The sequence below is a fragment of the Strongylocentrotus purpuratus genome, unplaced genomic scaffold (genome assembly GCF_000002235.5).
Source record: "Strongylocentrotus purpuratus isolate Spur 01 unplaced genomic scaffold, Spur_5.0 spur5_scaffold_9, whole genome shotgun sequence".
In the NCBI taxonomy this organism is placed as follows: domain Eukaryota; kingdom Metazoa; phylum Echinodermata; class Echinoidea; order Camarodonta; family Strongylocentrotidae; genus Strongylocentrotus; species Strongylocentrotus purpuratus.
Window position 1 is genome coordinate 33576771 of NW_022145615.1, and position 27682 is coordinate 33604452.

General features: G+C 38.2%; 1 protein-coding gene across 2 annotated transcripts in view; it reads right to left on the bottom strand.

The window, feature by feature from the left end:
- LOC579712 (histone-lysine N-methyltransferase ASH1L) overlaps nucleotides 1-21654 on the bottom strand; it is a 76495-nt gene extending 54841 nt beyond the window's left edge. Inside the window, exon 1 of one of the 2 annotated variants that reach the window (XR_004062413.1) lies at nucleotides 20948-21654. The gene's annotated coding sequence lies outside the window, so the exon portion shown is untranslated. Of the gene's footprint in view, nucleotides 1-5832; nucleotides 5872-20947 lie in introns of those variants that run through there. The other variant, XR_004062412.1, reaches the window with a different exon arrangement.
- Between the last annotated feature and the right edge of the window lie 6028 nt (nucleotides 21655-27682).

Consider the following 27682-nt stretch of genomic DNA (forward strand, 5'->3'; position numbering starts at 1 on the left):
ATATCCTTCTTTCATTTTTATTCTCTCTCTCTCTCTCTCTCTCTCTCTCTCTCTCTCTCTCTCTCTCTCTCTCTCTCTATGTCTGTCTGTCGTCATTGATTCTGACTAGACTATAACACCTCTACAATCATCAAACCATTTCATGCACAATTAATATACTTTATACAGTGTACTTTGTATACTGTTTTCTATCCACACTTTTTGTTCAATTTCCCCTCATTTTGTTGGACTACCCCCCCCCCCCTCTCTCTCTCTCTCTCTTTCTTTCTTTTTCTCTCTCTCTTTCTCTATCTCTCTTTCTTTCACTCTCTCTCTCTCTCTCTCTCTCTCTCTCTTTCACTCTCTCTCTCTCTCTCTCTCTCTCTCTCTCTCTTGTAATCACCTCCATACATAATCTAGTGACAGTTTCAACCCGTCAAGTGATCCTCATCGTCGCTAATTGACCTCCATCCAAGAACAATGCTCACACACAGCGCATATACTCACTGAGACCAATTACTTCACGCACAAAATTAAAATCCATACAAGTTTACGCAGCCAATTGACCACACGCTATTATCGCATCATTTCGCATGATGCATGCCTCTCGTATTCTGCAATTAGTGTTATTGCACGGGCGTGAAGAGCTGGATCTCGTTGTGTGTTTATCTGCTAATTCTACTGGCAGACTGCTAACTGGCAAAGTAGTTGGATGTTTAAGTGATGCAAATTAATTTCCACTGCCATCTCTCTCTTACTCCTTCTCCGCCTCTCTCCCTCCCCAATTTCCTGGCTTGCCCCTCCCTCTGTCTCTCTGTCTCTGTCTCTCTCTCTCTCTCTCTCTCTCTCTCTCTCTCTCTCTCTCTCTCTCTCCACTATTTTCTTGTTGAATGGTAGGTAATGAACGCTGTGCTGGCTCTGTACACTACTGCATATCTTCATTACGCCATAGATATTGATGGATTAGTGCATCAACTGGAATTAAATTATACCAAACATACTAATAATAAACATGAGACATATTTCTAACAAGCCTAATACTACATTCCCTGGTGTCTGGGAATTCAAATCAGCAATTGAAAAAGACTGGCTGAAAAAAAAATTGAGTCTATTTAGCCTACATATATATGTATATTTCCCAGGCATTCAAATATTGTAATCATATTTATTTTTTTCACTATCATCACAACAAAAACACCATAATCATAAATGATATGAACCATATGGACTGCATGTCTGCATTATTACATTTCGAATAAGGATGAGGGACTTTCTCCATTTATCCTTGTATCTAAAGACCATTTGGAATAAAACTGTAAAGTAAGGTTGAATAAGTCAACTAAGCGTTGATATGAAATCAATTCAATCTTATTGCCTCTAGCACAACTGGTCTGGCAGCTTTACAGAAAGAATCGATTAGGCTCGGTGAAAAAAAACTGCACATGCTGATGACTATCTCAAAGCACACAGCTAATTTCTCAGCATACACAATACTCCGCAAATCCACCATTGCTTGCATTACAAGGTATTGGTGACAAAAATCAATAGGCATCAAATATTACCCACACTGAATTGCAAATGCAAAGCTTGCAGTAGAAGAACAAGTCCATCAGAATAATAATAGAAAGGATAATCATCTCCTAATTTTAATTTTACTGATTTCAGACTCGCTTTGTGAACCTATTTTTTAAGGTTCTCATTTTAAAGATTAATTTGTAAAAATTCTCTTTCGCTATCAAATTTAATTTCAGCTAAAAAATTTCTTCACGGCGGCCATATTTTTTAAAACTATCAATTAGTACTTTTCTATCTTACCAATAAGATTATGTCGTGTACCGTATTGTATAGATGTTTTATTTGATTTCATCTTTAAATTGGCAATGAAGCTCATTTGTAAGGGAACAAAAGTGAATCTTAACTTCCATACATTAATTGCCTTTCCAACTGTAACTTTCTGCCTCTATCTCTATATAGATCTCTGCTTGTCTCAAATTCAACATAGCGCAGCAAGGTCCTTGTATCACTCGCATCAGGGACGCGTCAAATCAATCAAGATGTCAGGGGTCGCTGTATCGGATCCCCCTTCCATATCCGAGCAGGCCTCGAACAAAACGCAGGGAATTTTAATCACATCTCACCGGGGTGATAATTGGAAAGCAAACCTAGTATGCCTTGTTGATACAGGTGCGCCATTCTGACATTTTTCACATTACCTCATGTATCTTCCTTGCGTTTCCCTACGCAAGACACGGTTGTGAGGCCACGGATATAAAGATGCTTTCCGATGTTAATGCGTACTTAGTGTCGTGTGACGAGCCGGGATAAGCTGCCCCTCGGGCGATTTCATTAACAGGATTTGTTTATCGCACATTTCAGCCCCCAGATCTAAGCTCCTGATGGTTCTAAATGTCATCTTATGTGGCATTTATTCACATTTCTTTTCCACTTCATTTCCGGATGCGAGCTCCAAAAGCCCCTCGGGTCATGAGAAGCAACACCTTAGCTCGTACCAATCAAGATGATGCAACATAAAGGTCTTACCAGGGTAAGATGATGTTGCCGGGGGTAACGGCCTGGGTACGATCGAGACGAGAGGAAGAGGTGCAGGAGAGAATGAATTGATAAGATGTGTAAATAGAAGAGGTATCAAGTGGAAGCAAGAAAGACAAGATGAACACTGAAGATGACATTTTAAAGATGACTAATCCGTGCTCTGTAAAATAATTACAGCGGAAATCATGGCATCAGATTTTAAAAAAGGTCTACATGTCTTGTTGCACAAAGAGCCTGAACGCAGGTCGACTTTAAGTCGTGAACTAGATGGAAATTTTGCCAATTTGCCTTTCCCTAAATGTCTCGTAGATACAGAGATATGTAGCCTTAACACACAAATCCTGTAAATGCAACAAAGCGTTATATACTTAGGATATCATCTGCCAAGAACCAGCATTGTAAATATGTGGGGGAAAAAGAGAATGTGAAGAACACCCTTCTGGGCCCTGTTTCATAAAACTTTTTATCAATAACAAGTTACAATAACTGTACCAAGCTACTGAAATTGTGGCATTTGATTGGCTGAGAGCAAATTTGTCATAGAATTAAGCATTAACACAAAGAAGGGATTTGGAACTGAACATAGAGGCTTAAGCCTGCATTCAAAATAATCTAGAAGTATAACAAGTTTTATGAAACAAGGTCATGGTTCTCAGCAGGCTAAATATACAATGTTCATGTTTAGGGCAAAAATTATGTACAGGAACCTATAAAGAGCATCATAAAGACCAATGATATCTAATACGGTAATGATATTACCTCATCTACTGCAAGCCAGAGGGTGTTACCTCATATCTTCCACCACTATTCTGCCTCTAAAGATATCATATTGATGATTACAATCAATCATGAGTCAGTATTTTCAAAGTTTGTGAAATACCAATATCAAACGGATCATCTTTTCATCTCAAAAGAGAACAAGAGGCAAGTCATCATCTGATAGCATTATTCCCAGGCCAGCTTTAAATCCTGCCCGCCCGCCCCCGCTCACCCTCCTTAACATTCATCCCAGAATCCTCCTCCTAGATACAGATGGATGACCCTGGATGACACATCGGCTATGTTCACACAAGAGTCCTTAAACTGTAAGTTTAACTCGTGATCTTAAACTTCAAGGTTAAATGTATCTTGTAGTTAAAGTTTGTATGGACACACTGGTGGACGTATTCTCTCTGACCCACCGAGAGTCCATACTATTTTTTTATTTACATGTAGCTCAGTTTTAAACTTCAAGTAATCTTTTAGTTTAGGACCACTGCACTCATGGTTCCATCATGTTTGTGAGTTGTTCCTGTGAGTTTTCGCAAACTTAAAGTTTAAAACCACAAGCTTAACTTTAACAGACTCTCATGTGAACACAGCTACGATAGAAAGCCCTGGACGACACATGATGAAACCTGACACTCTTATCAACAAGCCCTGGAGATGACAGCTCATGATACCCACTGACTATGGACCAATCTGTCTCACTTTGATTAAATGTTGCCACAGCTACAGACATGGAATAGAATGTGTGGGACTGCACCTGTGTCCTAGAGGTCTAAAGGGATAGCGAATGTCAAGTTATATTATTTTTTAATCTAGACAAAGTTTTGAAGTTATTCTTGAAGAGTGCTCTTATTGATAGAATTCAGAGTTTCAATCAATTTTTATTTAGTTACAACAAAATTTGATTAAACCATTGTTTTCACATATAATTCTTTAACTCTCAAAAGTATTCTACTATTTGCCTAGCCTAGAGCCACAAGGATGTTAACTCTGTATCTATAAGAGTTCATTCTCCAAAAAAATGTTCATTTTTGTCTCATTCCTAGAGTATTTTTTGTGCAGCAGGAAATAATTTGAGGGTGGGATGAGTTATATTAACCTCTAGTCATTTCTAACAGAGCTCTTGGTGACTCAGAACATGATTTCGGTTAAAAATATTATTATAGCAAATCAAAAAAGCAACAACAGACAACATACTGACTTGTTCTCAAGTATGTAGAAGTCAATAGGCAAATGAAGGGGAAAATTGATTATGCTGTAGAAAAGATACCATATTATCACACTTTTGTGATTAAATAACAAAAGATCAAACCATCTACTAACCTGGTGGTATCAGAATGATGTACTAAAGGGTCCATTTACACGCAATTTGATCCTTAGTTGTCGCCTCGTAAACACATACAAACAATCAAAGTACGCTTTTAAACTACACCCTACTGCGCAACTTCGAAGGGAAACCGACACAATGGGGTTTAACAAGAGAGGAACAATCTTTTGTCTTCAAGGCTAAATGGAGAATAACCTCGCTCACCATAAATACTTTCCCTTTCCAAACCCTCTACCGAAATGGGACAGGGGAAGATGGCACAAAAGGAGTTAACAAGAAGCCTGCAGCCGGCTTTGTTTTCAAGGTCAGGACGGAACAAAAGAGAAGCGCAAAGCTGACCTCGATGAGGAATTGATTGTGAAACGCTTCTCATTGACGGATGAGCGCTACATGTTTTCATGGATGCTTAGGATCTCTGAATAGACCAGCGTTCTGCGTTTGAACAACTGGCGGAGTGTAATGACTCCCTAATAGGCGAGTGTAGTGACTCCTTGATGGGCTTACAAAGATCATCTCTTCAAGATGACTTCATTAATGTGCTTTCTTTGAACGCAAGCTCTGGGAATTTGAGATTAGTGAGTTCATTATATGACCATTCACTCATCAATGACGCATTATTAAAAAGAACATTACAACAGGGCAATTGTCAAAGGTTTACAGTAAAATACAGTGTAGGCCTGGTCTACAAACAGTAAAGCATTGTAAGCCTGGTGATTGTATAAACCTGGACATCACACTGGACCACATGTTACTTTCTAAAACAATTGTCAAAAGTTTTTAAACCTATATGTGCAATGAAAATATGATCTTAGTTGTTGCCCTGAGGATGCGGGGTTTTCCCTTAAAAATACAAATATTAGAATCAATTAATTCGTCCCTGCAGAGTAACAATTATGCGGAATAATTATTACAATCTATTGTATGACCTTTAATCCTTTCTAACTTCTCTTTCTCTTTCCCCTTTTGCCCGTGTGTGTGTGTGTGTGTGTGTGTGTGTCTCTCTCTCTCTCTCTCTCTCTCTGTCTGCCTGTTTGTCTATCTCTCTTTCTCTGTCTGTCTGTCTGTGTCTATCTTTGTCTCTGTTTCTTTCTCTCTCCCTCTCTCTGTCTCTCTCTTCTCTAATACACGCATCTGTAGCCTACATCTCCATGCATCCTTCCACATGCTCTTGTTCTATCCTGACCCATTTACATAGATATACTTACCTCACATATGTTTTGATCTGACATGATTCCATGTTCCTATACAAATAATCACCACTACCAAATAACGAGTAGAATACCACAAAATGTTTTGATAAAACCCGTCAGAAGGAGATGACATCATGAGGAAATAAATCCACAAAGGTTTATAGGATAGCCAGCAATTCCGACATCCATACACTTTTGAACGCAGACAATTCAATCAATGCTGTACGTGCCTAGTAGAGCAGTGTCGTCTAGGGATTATGTACACTTCTAGTTGAATCGCTCGATAGAGCAGATTGGGGCGGACAATTGAAAATAAAGTGTGGCACGAGAAAGAATAAAAACAGCAACTGTATGAGGTAACAATAGACATATTGACTTATGCCCCATCAGTGGTTAGCACAGTACCAAGTCGATTGCTGATGGTGTACGTATAATAGAGATGAGTTGCAAACAAAGGGGACAAATATACCCACTGAAGTCTGAAGCAATATACCCAATGTTTTGAGGCTTCATATCTCTTACAAATATTGACACTTGAAGCAAAACTGCATGATATCCAGATCAAGATCATCATGTATTCTAAATTGAAAAGGAGGAATTCATTGGAAGGAACTGACTAACTGAGCAAGGCACAAATTCATTAAAAAATAGTGAACCAAACTTCCATAGTATCGCTATTCTGTTAAAAGAAAACATTCACACACACAATCTTCTAGTATCTGAATCACATTTTGGTTTCTACATGTACATCTATAGTTTGCAGACATGATATTAATTTACATTATGCCATACAGGCCTATTCATTAACATACATTAACATTAATCATCACTTTAATATGCTGATACAGCTTTGATGTGCAATGTACTGTAAAACAAACCATGATTTTATAGCTATGAAGGTAAAATAAGATACTCATTGACCGTGTGTTTAACTGATAATGGGAGGAGTCTGAAAAGTCAGACTACTACCACTGGATTACTCCATAAGTAGCATATAAAGAAATGATATGTAGACACTGAAAGAGATCATCCTATCCACAACTCACCACAAAATCCTCTTCCAAAGAAAGATTATTCTGTCAAATAAAACCCCATTTGACAATGCCCGGCAATCGTCACCTGCGAGCAGTTACACAGTAGTCCTGCGGTCTGACAATAAATGACTGCTGGATTGCTATTGTTGATAGGGACAAGTATAGAACGTCTTTTAACAAGCACTCTTTGGCCAGACAAAGGCTTTACTCAACAAACAAAAGTCATGTCCTATCTCCAGAGTGTACATCTCTATTAGAGCCAACCACAAAGTCCATGATAGGTCTATAGGGAAATGTCTGCAGGGTCTAAAGATTGTTGAAATGACACTTGAAAGGATAACGTTGGTATAGTTTGGGGTCTCGGGTGACCTTAACTGACCTAAAGAAATAAAGCTGTTTGGACAAAAACAAAGAAAAGCTATGAACAAAGAAGACATTTCAATGAATGGGCTTGAAATTTACAACCATTAAAGTGAACATCATCAACACTAATTACATGTAGCTTGCTATGAAATAATACCACAATTTAAGCCTCTTCTTTTTGACATACCCAAAGTCATAATTCCTTTAGAAAATTTATAAAAATTCACATACAGTAGCTGTATTTCTTTAATTTCTTGACACAAACCAAATGAATGAAATACTTTTTTAAAATAAATAATGGATTATGTGATCTTTCAAATACATGCATGCTTCATGATTTGCTGAAAACAACATCATGGGAGCAGTTTCATTGACATGGAATGAAGGAATGGCAGAATGCAATGCCACATGAAAGTCGGCATCCATGACAGAGCCCGTTTCGGGTTCCCTGAGCCCAACGCACTTGTGTAAAAATATCATGTCTTTCACATCGCAAGCAAAACATCATCAATCACCCCTTTAGGGGACTCCAGAGTCGCTGATTGCCATGACAACAGTCAAGGTCGCCCCAAGGGTCGGAATTTTCAGGAAAGGGAGTGACATTGAATGTCAGACAGGGGGGGGGGGGGGGGGAGGGAGGAAGGAAAAAAAGAAGCCTACTTCTCTTTCCCCTGATGCAACATACTAGACATGGAGGTTAATCTAGTTAGACTCGTTCAAAGACACTTCTAGAATAAATATATCATTCTTCTCATCCTTTGCTGAAGAATATGATATAGTGACATAACTTAAAACATATCTTTCAGGTTATATTTGAATGCCTATCATATAGTTTTAATGCTGTACAAGGCTTTATATTAAATTAATTATCAAAATGTTATCAATCATGGGTAGAGTTGGAATTCAATTAAATACTACAATCCAAAATAAAGCATTAAGCCATATGCAGGCATAAGTCTACCTTATTCCAGGTACACTTCTACTTTTTAGAAAGTTGTTTCTTTAACATAAATCCCCATTATCATGTGTGCAAAAATAATTGTAAATCTACACCAACTTCAAACATGATATGCAAGTAATCCTACATAATAATAATAATACTCAGTTTTTATATAGCGCTTATTACAATCACTAAGCGCTTCCAAACTTGAAGATTATTACCCTGGCCCTCCCTCTGTCTGTCTGTCTGTCTACCTATCTATCCATCCATCTACATATCTATCTCCCTCCCTCTGTCTGTCTGTATGTATGTCTGTCTGTATATCTATATACCGTAAATCTCCGTGTATAAGGCGCACTTTTTTGCCGCCGAAAAAATTTGAAAGTCGGGGGTGCGTCTTATACACAGGTACAGAAAAAAAAAGTTTTTTTTTTTTTTTTTTTTTAGTTTCGATTTATGGCGCTATGCCTGGCAATGTCGCATATGTTTTCTATGTTTTCTATAACAAATGGTGTACCACAAGGTTCTATCCTAGGTACTCCATTATTAGAAAGATAGAGGATGCTATTCATATCATGCATGACTATTGATGTTTGGCATAGAACACAGTGCTTCTGCTAGGTGATGTGAAGAGGCTGGTGTGGGACACTTGGTATCATGAAGCCTTAGACTGTTGTTACTATTATTTGTGACAAGTTCACAACTTCTACTGCACCTCGATGTAAAATGAAGGTCCTTTCCCGCGTGGGTTTTCGGCAACAAAACAACAACAACAACAACAAAACAAAAAACGATTTTTTTTTTTTTTTTTTTTTTTTTTTTTTTTTGCCCCAAAATAGGGGTGTGCCTTATACACAGGTGCGCCTTATACACGGAGATTTACGGTATCCATCCATCTATATACAGTATCTATCTCCCTCCCTCCCTCTGTCTGTCTGTATGTCTGTCTGTATGTCTATCTATATATCCATCCATCTATATACAGTATCTATCTCCCTCCCTCCCTCTGTCTGTCTGTATGTCTGTCTGTATGTCTATCTATATATCCATCCATCTATATACAGTATCTATCTCTCTCCCTCCTCCCTTCACCCTACTCCCTCTATTTCACCCATAGAGTGTATATAGACCGTTTATAGCACAGTTTTAAATCAATTTCCAGAAGGTGATCATCCTTGCCCTCTAATGTTTCCCTAGAAATGATCCTTGGGGCCCCTTCCGTTTCAGAACATACTGGCTGGGATGCGTCATGACGCGAGGGGCAACAGTTCATTTGCCTCTTTCATATATCTACCATGACATTATGACATTAGCTCTGAGGATGACTTCTATTTCTGCCGTTTACTAAGCAAACAAGCGATGATTATGAGGTTAAATTTCAGTTTCAGTTTCCACTTTACACCGTACATGTACGCTTTACATGATCACATGTACTGTATGACTTAGATGGAGGTTGCTTTCGATGTTGTGTCAACTTATTTACAAAAACATATTCTGTTTCCAACAGGGAACTGACAAATATATAAAAACAACAAGAACAATTCCGCTTCCCTATTCTATCCAAATATTGAGGAGTGGAAATCATGTCAAAATATAACAATAGAATCCACTCTCAATAGTTATTCAACCACTGTTTGGAGTGGATTCAATTGTAATTTGGAGTGGACTCACCTCCATAGGAAGTGATTCCTAATAAGACTCCTCTGCATGACGAGGGTTACAATTTCATAAGCAAATATACACTTAATGCCAACAACTGGGCAAAAGAAAATCATTGGCAAATATATATCACTGTTCACTTAGCAAACATCAAAACTACCACATCCACCAAAAACATGATTAACCTTTAATCGAAGAATGAAAATGGCGAGATAAAAAATAAATTGGTGTGGGTCTATTGTTGCAGTTCCCGCCACCCTGCGCTCTTTTTCCTACACACCACGGAGTTGAGTTGACATAATGCTATCTGCATGGATGGATCTCCTCCATCACACACAGAGAATCAACAATAGAAGCCAAAGTCCCTTCCCGCTGCGATAAATACAATCAAAAGAAACATCCAACAAACACCCTCATTGATTTCTCTCCGAACCATGTGCTTCCTATAATAAGACTATGTTAACTGCACGGTTTAGCATACATGTTAGCAAGTATGAGACATGTATGCACAGGGGAATGTTACAGGACTACAGCTACTAGACTGAACATGGGCAGGTCTTATTCAGACAGTCATCAGACGTCCGTAGTAATCTAGTACCTCACAATATCGTGTTAGCATTTCTTCATGACCTTAATCTTGATAACAAGTTCAGTACAATGACTTTATTTCATTAAAAGAAGCCCTATAGCAAGTGTTATAATCATTTACGACCATTTCCATGGTAACTTACCTTACATTTTTTGTGTAAGCCTATATCTATATGTCATTTGCATGGAAACAGAAGGACGTAACTCTATGCAAAATGATACATGTAAATGACCTTATGGCTCCGAACAGACAAAGAAGCCAATTAGGTATCTATTTCTGATCTCTAGTATCAAAAAAAGTCCTCATTCATAACTCTAAGTTTGCATGGACAGGTTTTCTATTGTTATGTCTGCTAAGAGAGCAAGAAAGGCGCTAACTCACTCTATGGAGAGGGATATGAGTTAACACCCATCACAACACACAGATTGAAACAATACACAATATACACAAAGTACGCTGATTCGTATACTGTGCACTTTGTCACAAAGCAGATCCAGTCGTATAAATGTATGCTGCAAACAACTACCATTTCCAAAATGCTCTTAAAAATCTTACTTTATCAACGTCATCTACAAGTCTATCCAATTCCATTCTTCGGAGCAGTACCCTTCCGTTGAATATGTCCGGTGGAAGGCGCTCGTAACTGCAAATCAAGTTGAGCTCCATGTGGAAAAGTCGCAGTGACTCTCAATGCAGAAGTCACCTCGTCAGCGTACCTGCGTGCTTGTCATATGTGCGTCTCTTCACGGCAGAATCATAAATAACAAAAGGATGGCAAACATTTGCACCTTGATACACGTTAATGAGTGTGCAAATACACCCGAGTCAGGGTACTGGTTCATGATCTAGCTCACAAACATGTTGATGAAAGAATGACAAAAGTACATGGGTTATGAATCCATAGTCCACTTTATATATGTACGTACAACGATAGATAGAGAGATATGGAGAGAGATAATGTATGGAGAGTGATGGAGAGAGATGGGGAGAGGGAGAGAGATGGGGAGAGGGGGAGAGGGGAGAGAGAGAGAGGGGGAGAGGGGAGGGGGAGAGAGAGGGGGAGAGGGGAGGGGGAGAGAGAGGGGAGAGAGAGAGGGAGAGAGAGGGAGGGGAAGAGAGAGAGAGAGGAAGAGAGAGGAAGAGAGAGGGAGAAGGAGGGAGAAGGAGGGAGAGAGAGAGAGAGAGAGAGAGAGAGACGGGGGAGGGGGAGGGGGGGGTAGAAAGGAATAAACATATCCCACTCTGCTCTTTATTACCCTCGATGAGCATTGTATGCATTGCTGCACATACTATTGTTAGTCCACAATGATGGGCCAAAGTGTAATTGGAAAATGGCAATTTGTAATGGGCGGCAACAAAACAGAAGCACTTTTAAATCATGATCACACAGCATGGATTGGTTTTACATTCTTTCCAAAATACAATGTCTTAGAAGGTCAAACAACCATGTGTTGAAATATAGAACTGTTATTTCTATGGAGGACTGCCTACATCCAAAAAGAAAGGCCACAGTGATAGCCTGAAAAAATTCAAACGTTTTAGCCACAAACAGAGCAATACTAGATTCAGAAAGCACAAACTAACCCTATGAATTACAAGATCAAGTATGCAATCTTTATTTACTGGGCGCAAGCTGAAATTTTGTTACAAATTGAAATTACCCCCGAAAGCCTGACATTCAAAGCTGACCCTAAATGGTTCACAAATAAATCCTTCCTTTTAAATATATCTGTATAGGTGCATATAGGTCATATAGTACATCATAACGATCTAAATTTATCAAGGGGGAATGTTTGCACGTTTATTTTCTGAAACCTACTTCCTTCATGGTCTATGCGTCAGCACATTTGAAATATCCTTTACAAACATTTAAAGTCAATGCGTCTACAACCAATTGGAACTTGGAAACAATATCCCCTGATTGATCAAGTAGATCTCTGACAATTAATTATCAAGAATAACAGGGTCTGACATATTACAGACTAATACAGATCTGGAAAGTCCCCTTGTAATATCAAGGAGATACCAGCAGCACTTATTGTAATATCTCCTTGGTAATATACAGGTCTCACGTGCAGTGCACTCAACTTTGAAAAAAAGTGCCAACAATACTTGAGTATCTATTGAAGGTTTTAGCCACTTACCTGGCAATAAATGAGAATGGGGTCTATTGCATCAATGGAACAATACCCCCCCCCCCCCCAATGATGATCTACAGTTTAGTCACATGAGAATATAGTAGAATACATTATACATTTCATGCGGCTTAACTTCAGCAAGTATTTAACACACTGTTTACGCATGCTGAGTGTGAAACAGGCAGTTTTTCAGTAATGATCTGATAAGGTCACATAATCATGAGAACCAAAAGGGTGTTATAATGCTAAAAAAAAGAAACACTTTCTTTCCCTCATGTTTTTAGAGGGAAGCCATGTTTTCTTTAATCGGATTATACTTCAAGTAAAATCCCTAAAGTCCAGACAATCTCATCCCTTTTCCATGTAAACATCTAAGCTTTCAGGGAAAATCAAATGGATCCACCCACACAACAATCTCCCTAACAGCTCTCTAACACAATAAGCTAAAGAAACTGATCGCGGAAAGGTGCGATAATAGTGGCCTCATAATGTCAGAGTTCATGGTAAGAACAACTTAGCTGACATTGGTAATGGCTGTTTAACTAGCATCTAGATAAACAATGCAATTCAGAGAATTAAGTCCAAAGATTTCTGATAATATTGTGTTGTTTCAGTACGCTTCCTGACTGTTATCTGTTTTGTAAAAGTTTGTATAAATATTTAATCCCTTACCAGTTATTTTGAATTATTTCAAACTCCCAGGAATGAAAGCCACTCAATTTCTGAAGAGGTTTACTTTCTGTTTTATGGACAAATGTTTTGCTTTGTTTTTTGGTTGGTTTACACAATGCAGATAGATTATGAAAAGGTAATCATTCACTTGCTTCAAAGACATGAGCAGTGATGGTGAATAGATATGCCTCATATTATTCACAAAGAGAAATAAGGTTTATAGCAATTAATATGTTACACAATACACATCATCATCACCAACATGAACTTCATTGCATTATATTTGTTACGATATCTTTATGTAACCATCAGGGGTACAAGATGGATGTTTAAGACACAAATGTTTAAATAATAGATGAATGTTTTCAAAAATCGATAAAAGAAAATTCACAGCTACAGAGTATAAATATCCATTAAAAAACAAGTCCTTTCATGCAAAGGATTCCCGGAAGTACTTTGAAGTCTGCTCGCGAAGTGTCAACGACTACAAGTCAACAGGGAGTAAGACGAGATGGTCTCCTAACGCTGCCTGTAGCGCCCCCTCACCATTGTCTCCGGTCATCAGTTTGCTGCCCCCGAAACGTCAGCAGATGGCTGTGAACTTGACTTGGTAACTGGATCGTCACCCTACACTTGTCATGAGCAAAGAGAAGATTATCCAAGCATCGGGGAGAACAGATCCTGACCTCGTTCAGACAACCAACGTTCGTCCTATGGCTAACCCAAAATCATATAGCTATAGATACCAAAGAGAAGATTATCGAAGCATCGGGGGGAATAGATCCTGCACTTGTTCAGACTACCAACGTTCGTCCTATGGCTAACCCAAAATCATATAACTATAGATACCATAAGAAATTAAGGTTTTGTAGTTTGGATGCCGCATAACAAATATTGTGTAGCAAAAAGCATGTTGAGCATCATGGAGCATCGTTTTGAAAGAAAACTCAAAAAAGAATCACAGACCTGTTATAGTCTGAACACTGTTACATATCAAAATCATGTAACTAGGCAGAGCTCATTGTGAGCATGCACTGATGATGGCCAGCTATCATGTCAACTGAAATGGTCAAAATTAGCTCCTTTGTCCAATATTTCTCTTTAGGATGCTGTTGTCCAGTCTATTCGCCCATTTCGCTATACAATGATTCTCTATACGTTTCTTTATGAGTTTCGTATATGTAAATTTCCACCAGTGTGAACGGGTTACTAGAGATGTATCTGGGGTAATGCCCATCTACTCCTCCGGAGTCCTCCCCCAATGGACCCAGCCACCATGCAAGGTCATGGAATGATCTGTACCCATCAGCGCTAAGTGCTACATCCAAGAGAGGGTTACGGAGGATAATTAATGAAACGAAAAGACGAGTTGACATGTGATACCACAAGATTCTCTTTGTTAATGTTGACCTCTGCATCTCCTGGTACCGGTAGTCTTTAGGCTATCCATTGGATTCATGATCTAAAGAGAGAATCTATCTCCTAGAAGAGAGAAGGAAGGGAATGATGCATTCATCCTTGCCATTCTTACTTGTACGATCACCATTTTAAGATCACTGCGTAAAAGTCTCATCAGGTGACCTGTTTCTCTAGCAACCTTTCTATCTATTCTCACAATACTTCTGGGGTCAATCACTTAACATTAATCAAGAACAGAATCTATTCACTAGAAGAGAGACTGGGATGATGAATTTATCCTTCCCATTCTCCCTTAGATAATCAAAATTTCAAGATGATTGGATAAAATTCTCATAAGGCTACCTGTTTCCGTGGCAACTGAGCTATCCATTCATATAGTTACTTATCTGCGTCCTTAGCTGTAGTGGGTTCCGTCAGGGAAATGGCCATTTATTAATATCCTCAGGAAAGAGCAACTGGGGCTTGAGTAGGATCAAGCAAGCCACCAAAATGAACAAATTTTCCTTCCATGGCCCACAGCAGTAGTCTGCAGATTCAGACCATGTCACCTCATAGTTTAGTCAGCAAATTCCTTCTATCATTCAAAAAAATTGTTCAATATTGTTCCACATACAAATATGCACAAAAGGAAAAAATTATCCATACTGTAGATCTATGGATAAAGTGCAATTTTTTACGTCGTCCAACATTTGCCCAGGGAACGATAACGCATTTATTTTGTCAAAAGTAGCAGGGTTCATGTACAGTGTATGTTCAGAATTAGAGTTCCAAGTTGGGTTTTAATTAGGATTATGTATAATTTTGGTAAAGATTTGAAGTTGGGAGCTTGGATAATGTAGGAAATTCTACCACAGAGCAACCAGTGCATGACCATTAATCGTACAACTAAAGTAGCTTTAAGCCGGTAAAGCCGACTTTATGTTTGCAGACTAGACCCTGACTCCTGAGTGGCTTTAAAAAAATGATGGAGATTTCTTTTATCATTTCCTAGCAATCTGGCAGGGGTGTCAGTTGCTCCACAATTAGCCATGGGCTAAGGTAAAGAGGGATGGATGATTCATTGACAGCATGACCCACAAGACACAAAAATGCTTTAATTGCTTCATGTTCACACTCTCACATTAATCATGTTTCAAATGCAACGTTTATCTTGCACCTTATCCATTTCTCCAATCTCGATGGAGACTGCATGTCAGAATGTACGTCAGGGTGATAAGTATGCAAAATCTCCCTTTAATCTGTTATTATCATAGTCAAAATTAAAAAGTTTCTACATTTAAGTACACTAAGGGTTGGGTGGAAGGAGAGTGATATTTGACCAGTGGTACACTGGAAACAATTTATCTCTGGGACAATTAAACCAAGGAGTTAATACAACTCCTTCATTAAACTAGGAAACAATTGACCTTCCTACCTTGACATATTAAGTAGAATATTTTAATTTGATAATTAAAGTTGCTAGAGACATCAAAATGTTTTTTTCAAAAACTATTTTACATCAGACTCATTGATGCTCTGAGCCCTATTCCATTTTCATCTAATCATTACTTGAAAAAAGGTTTGAACAGTACAGAATTTACAGATAATACTTCCTACTTGAGTATTTAAAAACTAATTTAAGTAGACCTATTGATGCTCCAAGTCTGACATGTACTTTGTCCCATCAAAATCTGTTAGGAATAGGTATGAACTGTACCCATGGTACCTCCTATTTGAAATTCATTGAATAAAGAACTAGATTAATTATACCATGATGCTCAAAGTCCTATTCAACTTATCAAAACATTGTTATTTATATAGGTGTGAACAGTACCTACAGTATGGTACCTCCTACATTACCCGAATACAGAACTATTTCAATCGCACCCTTGATGCTCCAAGTCATACTCGTCTCATCAAAACATTGTTAGTGATAGGTGTGAACAGTAGCCCAAGGAGACAGTCCCTGTAATTGGACTGTGCTGTGAGTATGAGCACGGGCCATCAATTATCTATCTATCCTCGTACCCTGCCATGTTTATAACCCACTGTCCGTCGTTGTAGAAATTACACCTCCCTGCGGCGATTCCTGATGTCTTGTGATAGCTAAGGTTAAGCGATGGTAATCCCTCTTCATCGGCCTAAATCATTTCATTAATTCATTATCAAACAATTAGGAGGGAGAGTGAGAGGGTTGGAGCTAAAAATAAGATGGAAAGAAACCCTACGGATCATCTACCGTTGCATCAACAGTGCCTACATCTCCCTGATTTCTTACACTCAATCAAATTCTATAATTAACAGTTAATGTGTTTAGGCATCGAGATGAATATCTTTTATCTCTATATTGTTACATTCTTACTCACTTTAAGCCAACTCCTGATGCCCCCCCCCCTCCCCCCCCCCCCCCCCCCCCCCCCTCTCTCTCTCTCTCTCTCTCTCTTTCATCTTACTTCAAAATCTTCCTTCTCGTCGTCATAGCCTATCCTTTTACGTCTCCATTATTGTTACTTTTTAAATCAGATGACATTGTTTCTATTATTACTCTATTCCCCTTCTCATTCTGTCTCCATATATTTCTCCTGCCACCCTTCTCTCTCTCCCTCTCTTTCCCTATCTCTGTCTCACCCTCTCTTGTTTGTTTTTAAAAAGCCATCTTCATTGATCTCTCAACATGGCTGCCGGTCCGAGGGAGCTTACTCTTTCGCAAACAAGCGATCGGTTGTCACAAAACGCCGCAGGCCTGCCAACTGGCATCCAACATGCACACGCATGCACGGACACACGACATGTCTGCCATGTACTAGTAGCTATGTTGGCAGGATATGTAACTGGTCGGTGAGCTAGTATGTATACACCTCTCTCCTCTGCCCACTCTTTCCTTTACTGTTCTATTGTGTACGGAGACACATCTGGCATGTCAACGACTGATTCATGCGCCAACCGCTATCATTGCACATTATACTTAACACCTACATGTATCATGAATAGGCCTGTATAATAATCACAGTATCACAATTGATATATGTAACCAACAAGTTCTAAGACATTTCATGTAGGTATTCATGGTGAAAATTCATTGTTCTTAAATTTGCAACCCGTAATTTGTTTGTGATATTGCCAAAAAATACAAATGCTTCAAAAATAATGGTTCACACAGATACAAAAAACATCTTTCTTGCGTTTCGGTATAATCAATATTATAAAACCTTATCAACGTTTGATTAGTACCAGCATAATCTTTGAAAAAATGTTTTGGTATCCTTGAATCAACACACAGCAAATTTACTACAAGCTGGCAAGATAATATCACAAGTACATGTAGGTCTGGTTTTGAAGACTACATTGAGAGCTATCCTTGAGTCTTGGTTTAAGTTACAGACGACCTTTTGACAGTACACAACTCAAGTGTCCTGAGATGACCCTGAGTCTGAAGAGAATATGACTTCCTAGAATTCTACCCAATCCTACCAATATCCATCATCATTCTCTAAATCGTTGGGTAAACTTTTATGGTGAAGCAGATTACCATGTCAGATCATGACATGAGTAAGGAGCCTTTGGCGTTTACAGAGAATGCTTTCAAAAGAACCACTTACTAATATTAGTAATACCAATATAATGGCTGGATGGTAATGGAAACTTGTGACGATGACAAAATGTTTGTCTACTTTCTTTCATAGTGGCATTATCTACCATTACACAAAATGTTATAATAATAATCAAAATGAAATATCTATTAATTGATACTCAGAAGTACCCCTACACTAAGCCTTGTTCTTGTAGAGTACAATATCACAAAGCCTATGAGACTTGAAACTGATTAAATATGGGGTGACACTTGCACTTTTTCTATTTCCACATTATGAATTCATATCCTCATAACCAAGGCTGCCCCTGAGTTCATTTATTTAATATCTAATCAACAAATTAATCAATTAATGACCATGAACATTCTTCTGGATGAATTTTTATTTAATGGTAACCTCTAAAATCTGCAGATTCATCATAAACACAACCCAATGTGGCAAAGGGGAAGACAGAGAAGAAAGAAAGATGGAGAATAGAGTGGAACAAGGAAGATGAGAAATGAGGAGAGCTTTGGAGAGAAGTACACAAAAAACAGGGCAAGAATATTTATGAAAAGATCGGAGATGGACGAGAAGAAAAGGAGCAAGAGAAGGAGCAGAGAAGGAGCAAAAAAGGGAGAGGGCAAAAGGGAAGCTAGACTCCTGGAAATTTAAAACAAGATAGAGTGAGAAGAAGAAAAAAGATGGAGGATAAAAAAGAGAGAAAGAATGGGATATTAAAAACACAGTGGGGTTGGGAGAGCAAGAAATGCAAAAAGGAAAGAAGAGAAGAAGAAGAGCAGAGAAGAGAAGAAGAAGAGAGGAGGAGACAGGAGGAGCAAGATATTAGGAGTGGGAAGATGGAGTGGGAGGATCACACACACAAAAAAACATGAGTATCATTCAAAGTTCCAAGAAAAAGGTGAACTTTCCAAGACTACCAAAAAAAATTGATCTCTTGGCTGTAAATCACCCACTCACTCTCACACACCCCCTCTCCACCCCTCTACACCCCTACCAGCATGATCCTGTGTCCTTAACTGACCCTGGACAAGGTCAAATAATTAAGGTCAGCTCAAATTTACCCTGACTGCTGAAGAATTCTTGTAAACATAGCGTAGAGATTATCATGCTGAGAGAGGCTATGAAATGAGCATGCCTCCAGGGATAAACTGATAAGATAATGCTCAGATCCTACACACTGATACAGTTCATCAGCTAGTTTGGATTCCCAAACTCCTTTCAAACATCTACTAATCTGATAAACTGTAAGAATTTGTGAATAGCCGGGTAAGAAAACATCATGAAGTCATACTCTTAAAATAGCATTTTGCAATAGGCAAATGATGGAAAAACAAAAGGAAGTGTGATGATTCATATCAATTGTTGCACTTTCAATGATGAAATAGATGAAATTGAAAAATATCACTGAATCAAAGACTACATGTGGCTCAACCACAACATCTACAAAGTTAAATGCTAGGTAGATGTACATATGTACATCTAGATCTTATAGGCCTACATGTATGTGTATTATCTGACATTGTACCCACACAATTGATCTGCAGAAGGCTAGAAAGGATAAATAGTAAATAGCAAATAGTTCTTGCTCTCAACAGGAAAGTAATAGGTACTCAGATAAGTATTGCTATGTCAATCAGTCCTAAATAATATAGTAATTACAATCATGAAACTTCATAAAAAGGAAATTTCAGCAATTGACATATCACTAAATAAAAAAAGAATACTATTTCTTAATTTTTATGGGGCACTCTGTACCCATTTGCAGAGTGTACAAAGTGCATCTGCAACACGTAGACCTACCTGACTACAGTACGTACATGTACGTGTGCAAAGAAAACAAGTCAATGAATTGCTAACTCAACACATATCTCATGAGAAGCCATGCATAAACAAACCAAACCAATAATAGATCCACCATGCTTATCATTATATCAAGGCTATTGATAATCCCTATAAGCCAAATTGGCAATTAAGATAGATGTCTGGGTGACTCTGTATCTAACTAAGCACATGTAAAGGCTATCAGATTAATCAAATCTAATCCAATATACATACAACTGTATACAGTAGTATGTAACTCAAGTTATAAACAAACACTCTGTTCCAGACGGTAAGATAATAAAAGAGATTGTGTGTTTTAAGAAGGACTCTACACATGATTTGGCATGGGGTTAACAGGGGTAACGTCCTTCTGCCATTCCTTGCTCTAATCAGACAGTCAAAACAATATTTAGGTTTGTACTAAAAAAAAATACTCTACTGAAGATCAAAGAAATGTCTTAGAGTAATCAGCCTGAGGGGGATTTAAAAAAAAATCTTTTCAAAATGAAATTTCTAAAAAAAAAATAATCAAAGTCCATGGAGAGTGAATCCTACTACCATGACATATCATAGAAGCCATTATGATTCATGTGCAACATAAAGCTCAAATGTACTATTGAAACAACTTGAGAGACTCATTATGTAATAATAAGTATTGTAAATAATAATCAAATATAAATAAATAACAATTGTTAAAGCACATTGAGAGGGGTATAACATCGGCCTCAATACGTGCCATTTCCCTGATGGCCGGCACGATGACGCTGCTTATCGTCTCACTAGCATGTTTCCGAACTCATGAACAAACAGCAAATGTCGATAAAGAAAAACATTGACTCATACATTTTTTAAGAGAGCGGGAGGGGGTGGGTAAAATTGTTGAATTGTTTATTGATATGTGTTTAAATATGATTCCAGTTTACCTTTCAGAAAAGAGCGCGTGATATGGGATCCAAGCGAGAGAGGAAGTCCATGTAGATACTCCAGTTAATGTATGTTTCCACGCTAATCCAAATAACAGAGCTAGCTGCCCAAGCACAAACGAACTTGAGAAGCACACGGATAGAATTGATGACGACAAGTAGACGTCCTGACGCAAATATAGCCGACATTCACCAGTTCCCACGTCCCATAGCGAGCGGGTGGATGCATGTATGGGTTGGTTGGCAGGCAAGAGATGTCGCGCTTCCCCTCTCTCACCACCGACTGGGGGGAAATTCGTTGGGCAAAGTGTACTGTAACTAATCACGCACAAGTAGTGCAGCAGCCAACATTTGTGTGTGTGTGGATGAATGTACTAGATGTGTACGGAGTGTGTCTCTGCGCTGGTTGAGCGGTCGCGGTATTAGGGACTCGTTGATATTATCAGACTTGTATACACACACACACACAGACACGCAATACACACCCACACACACATTCATATCATAGCTAAGAGTGCTTCTACACACACTCGCACTTGACAAACATTAACGCACACCAAGCAATGGGATACTATCTACATACTTGTACTACATAATGACATGACAAAAGCTAGTCTTGAGTAACAGCCTCATTACGATTTCGCAAATGAACATCTTCCTTTTCAGAGGCTTGCAAAGAGAGTGCGTTCGTTCACAAAATACGGTAATAGTGTTCAATTATTTTTTTTAATTGAATCTCTGAAACATTAATTACAGAAACACCTTGTACCACCCTTCCCCCTCTTCACATGAAATTATATGTTACATTATAGGCTCATTTACACATGTAAATAAACGACACACCACAGAGGTGGGTTTTTTTTTTTTATATTATTTTGGATGTTGCCTAGCAACTTCCGACATAACACCGGAATGTGAGAAAAATATAAGATTTTCCCTTGCAGTGTAAATGCAGCTTTAGTTAGAGGAGCCTCTGCATGCACATGTACCTCACCTGTACTAGTCTTTACAAACTTTGGGCCATAATTAAATTTTGTAGCAAAATGCTACACAAGAAAAATAATGAAGTAAATGAACTTAGGGTTTTATGAATGTCATACAACAATGTTATCCTTTAGCCATACATCAGACTTCCTTACTGAAACTAAAAAGATTTTTACCTGCCTAGATGTACAAGATGCACAAGATATTTCTGTAGTAATTCATTCTGGGCCATGATTGCCCTTTCCATTAATCCATCATTAAACAAGCCTCAAAATGTCCTTTCACGTCCCTTTATACAATGTTTCCTCCCATATGAATGGGACCAATGTCAATTCATATGCATGGGGACCGTGTAACAACTAGGGTCTGTGAGTGCAGACCTTCACACGCCAGATGATACTAAACCGCTCAACACAAAATGCACAGACATGGTATTATTTGCTCAACGGTAGAACAAACTCCAATGAGTGACCTGGGCATGGAGTGTTGATCGCAGGAATTTTGTCGGCTGAGGGGTCAGGCAGCTGGGAGGAGAAGAGAGCTTGCAACAAAAATATTGGCTTACAGATAAAGTGAGACATTGCTATTTGTCATGGTATCAAGTTTTAAGAGGTGGCTGGGTTTACATTCACCCTGCCTGCCTGCCATACATCATACTTTACAAGATTGGATTATGGGTGTGAACTAACAGGCTCTAGATGTGACATGGTACCGTAGGATTCGAGATGAAGATATACTAGGATCATAAAACTATAAGGCCTATAGATATGACCCTAGAGGTTTAGAGAAATAAAACGGTCAAGGAATTACAAATGTTTATTGCTTCATACTTCTAAGTGATTATATGACATATGCTCCCTTGACAATGGCTCCAGGTAATATCCTACACTAACCTCATTCTTCACTTCAACCCTGGACCAAAAACTATTCATAACCATAACCAATCCATAAACCTAACCTAAACCCAACTGCAACACTAACCATAACCCTGTAACTTCAATTAATAAAGCCTGGAGCAATTGGTACAGACATTTATGTCAGACAACCATCTATGTATGCTTCTATCTACAAGTATATTTGTAATAAAACTAGACAATATAAATCATTTTGAATCGATTCACTGACAATACAACTTTAAAAAGTAGGTCTCGATCACAATTCTTTTGTTTGATTTATGCCAAATGGGCACGCTACAAATATTTGTCAATATTTGTCAAGCATTACAATGCGGAAACGAGAATTGATAATTTCAAGCAATTATATCATACCAGCTTCTTTGTAGGGTTTTCACTCAAAATAGAAAGCTAGTGCATTTGAAAGCACCAAGTTGATATATTGTCTAACAGAAAGTGTCCGACTTTTTTCTCACATTTTTGGCACATACCCAAAGAGTTTTTTTTCTTTCCATTTTTGTTAAATAACAAAATCACAGAAATACCCGGTATGCAGCAATGATGAGCTGTTCAGCTTCTATCAATTTCATACTAAAGGGGAGGTATCATGCACCTAAAACTGAAGGTAGGCCTCGCTAAATGCAGTTTGAGTTCAAGGTCATAGATAAAAAAAAATAGGTGCTACAGTGTAGGTGCGCCCACATGTACATAATATAAAAATAGAATAAAGTAACTCCATCTATTTCTGTCAAAATGTAAGTTTGCAAGCTACAGAAGTATCAGAATAAGTCTGTAAATCCTGTTTTATTAATAAAAAAAGTATAGGCCTAAAAGATCGTGGGTTAAGAATTCACCAGGGCGACAAGATTTACCTGCCTGACAAAATTTTTCAGAACAAAGTCTCTTTAACACAATCTGAAAAACGACTTTAAAAGTCTTGGGTTGTGCCAACTGCTCCAACAAAACTGTGAAAAATGTCCTCGGCGGATCGGATAGCGCCCTAGAAAAGTGACTTATATGGCATGGAACGCAAAGGTCTACTGGGTCAACTACCCTCATACCATACCAGCGTTGGGTACATGACCCCCCTCCTCCCCCCCCCCCCCCCAATCTGGTTCATGATAGCACTTCACATGTTTTTGCCTTTCAAGGATGAAGAATGGACCAAGGATTATAAAATCAACCTCTCCTTTATCACGATGATGATGATGAAGGATGGCAGTTCATGTACATGTACAAGAATAAGTCGAGTTCTTGTACAGGTGAACAAAATCATATGTCAACTTTCTCTTTCTCATTATCCCATTTGAAGAATATAATAATAGCAATGTCCCATGAGGGTTTGCACTTGAAATGTTCTCACATCTTAATGTATGATATCTCATATTATTGTGTAGTCCCATGTACCTACATTCATGTCCAATTTTTCTATCACTTGTGATTTTCAACAAGATTTACTCAATCTTTAGATGATTAAAAAACCTGATAATAATGCACCATCATGATCGACAACAAAATAAAACATTCATAATAACTTCTAGACAGCACTCCAGAAATGCTATTTCCTTAACTAAACCTTAACATTACCTTTAAATTTGATTTTGTTTCTTTACTCTAGAACATCGCATGACGACATTCAACCAGCCTGCCTGGGATCACCAGGTCCCTCTAATCATGTGCACTGGATTTTTTTTTCTCCTTTTCTTTCTTTAAATATGGCGGAAAGGTTTGAGCGCTCTCCTTTCCTGGTCGGTTATGATGAGATTCGCGTGAGGGGAAACGGGAGAGGAAAGCATTCTGTTTACGAAGGGAAGCTCTTTATTGCTGGCTCGTGTCCCATTTATTGATTAATGCAAACAAGAACGTTGGAAAATGTTTTTCTTTCACTGTTGTTTTTCACTGCTCCCCCTTTTTCTTCATCTCTCTTTCTCTATTGCACTCTCTCTCTCTCTCTCTCTCTCTCTCTCTGACGTTATCTGTTGTTATTCAGTATTAAGATGATTTAAAACAATAGCTCTCAAAATGTAACTGAAGTACCAACACATATCTCTTTATGACATGAATAAACATTAAATTGTACATATAAATTCTAAAAAGAGCAATATTCCAATCAAAATAAAAGCACCAAGATCGTTCAGACTAACACCCCCCCCCCCAAAAAAAAAAGATAAACATGCAAAAACTGCATGTAGGAATTTTCTTTTCACAAATGATCATAGGCCAAATAACGGATTACACCTCTATCCTATTCAGCATCTTCCATCTGCAGTAAATATTAATGTACGATACTAAAAAACAATAAACGTGACACTGTATTACAACGGGCTGGATCGGCAACTACTCTGATTTAGGACAGGTCATTTATCAGCATATATGCGAGGTATAATTTACTAGCGGAAGATGGGGGAAAAGAGTGTGGAATCCATAATTGCGGTGGATACTGGAATTCATACAAATGTCCCGTTTTTGGAATGGCGCAAACATATTAGTCACAAGGCAATCCAAATAATTTATGAGACGTATCGCCTTACATGGCCCTAGGCCTGAGTCATCCCCGCTTGTTGAGGGGCGAGAAGAGTGGAGGATGGGCGCGCGTTAGGCCCCCTCAGAGAGGAGGTGGAGTACTGACATGGTACTTGGATGTATCCAGGAATGAAGCTCAAAGGAGGAGAGGGGGATGTTGTCTGGTAGATTGGTTGAATGTGAATACAATTACAGAACGATGTAAAATCACGCATTGCGAGAGTGCAGTTTTCTTTTTTTGTGTGGACAGTGTAAGGTGATTAACCAGGCAACCATGATGGTATTCAACACATCACGTGTAATGACGGATCTCCAGTTGAAACTCAATTTGATAAAAACAAAGGAACTTATTTGCAAATGATCGCTTAACATAAAGCTTCGTCTTTCCAAACACTAGTATAAGCTTACGTTCACGGTATTCCCACCTGAAATTTGAAATTTAAAAATTGGTGAAAGGGAATTCATGGACGTTGACTGATATGAACCATGACATAACATATAAAACAGGATTTGACAGACGCTGACTAAGATTATGTTTGGAAGCAATGTTCTCTTTGTTTGCAGCATGCAAGCATTACAATAAATCAATACATTAATGGCTCGAATGTATCCAGTATGTTCTGTTCACTAATAAACCTGAAAAGAAAATGAGCGCTTGGGATTGATTTTGAGTACGTCGTAATATGTGGCACAGTGGCTAAGTACAATGTATACGAGCGCATTAACATACATTAATGTACACTGAAACATGCATCATGTACATTCTGTATATCGCTAATGGTGCGCTGCATTTGACGTTCAAGAAAGAAAGAAATTTCATGGAATCTAAAAGAAAAGAATATTAAGGAACACCATCACGTACCAGACATCAACAAACCAGATACAAATTTACAATCGGTGACCACTTACATACCTCAAATTCTATCCAAATCATTGTCGAAAAGTCATCCATAAAACGTAAAACTTCAAAGTAAGACAGTTCGCACTTCTTGTGTGCACGACTCTTCGGTTGCGGTGTACATTGTAATTTAAATACAAACACTCCTTTTTTTTCTCTTCGTTCTCTCTCTTTCTCTCTCTCTCTTCAGTTACTCTTGTTAGCTTTTGGCGGTTAACATACTCATATCCTCCAATTGCTCAATTTTGAACATAGACCTTTGATCCTTAAAGTGGATGGTTACATTTCTTGATGGTTTGCCAAACGATGATACATAAACTGCTTCAACACCACGCAGCCGTACACACACACTACATAAAGTTTACTTTCGTTAAGTATTCCAACAGGACGGCTGGATTTTCAGTTTGATTAAACAATGTACGTGTAGTGTTTAAATATAATAATGCATGTATATCAATATATACATATTTGTTTGAATAGCATGATTATAATCTACTCCCCTACTTCAGGTTATACTTCTCGCAGAGCAAACAATTATATAAAGATATTTTAGTCAACCTTGCAAATTCACGGACTGGAGAATAATTTTAGACTGGTGGAAATAAAAAATTGTTTCTGGTTCTACATACCACCTACGTGCATCGCTTTTGCCCCTGTGTATCGTTAACCAAAGCTGAAACTAGCAATGATCAGGGAATAATTTTCCTCAAATTTTTTGATTAGCAATTTTAGCCGATGGATGAATATTTAAAATGAAATTCTGTACATTTCTATGGAAGAAAACTGCTACACAAAAGATATTTTGTATAGCAGTCATGCAAAAATGCATAGCAAATTGCGATGCGATACCAGGAAAATTATTCCCTGAATGATATCACCTGTTTGGAACTAGAAGGGCGTTAACAATGTGTAAAATTGTACCAATAATTCACCGCTAATAATGCCCTTCTGGCTTCAAACAGACGATATATATATTAGCATATAAGGCCTATAAAAAAGATGTTGTATTGCCTTTTGTGACCGACCCAAATTTCTTGAAATATACGGTCGGCTTTAAAAAATATTAAGAAATACTGATTTTTTAGAAAAAATATGTATTAAAGCATTCAAAACTGAGAAAAATCAGCTCAAAGAGGGATAAAAATTTTAAAAGTATTTTTTTTTAAAAAGATTTCCGGCCGACCGACCCATGTTTTGGCACCTAAAGGGCAAAACAACATTTTTTTTTAGGCCTAAGAGTGATTATACGGGTGATGCATTGTGATCACTCTTCCAAAGGTTATGATACACATGAGGTTCTTCAAGGCTCTCATCATTGCCAAAAGGAAGAAAATATCACGCCCTGACACTTCTACGATCATCTTACACAATTCAATCATCATTTTCCGGCGTGTAATTGATCAATTCTATCATATTTCTCTGCCCTGCAAAAGATAA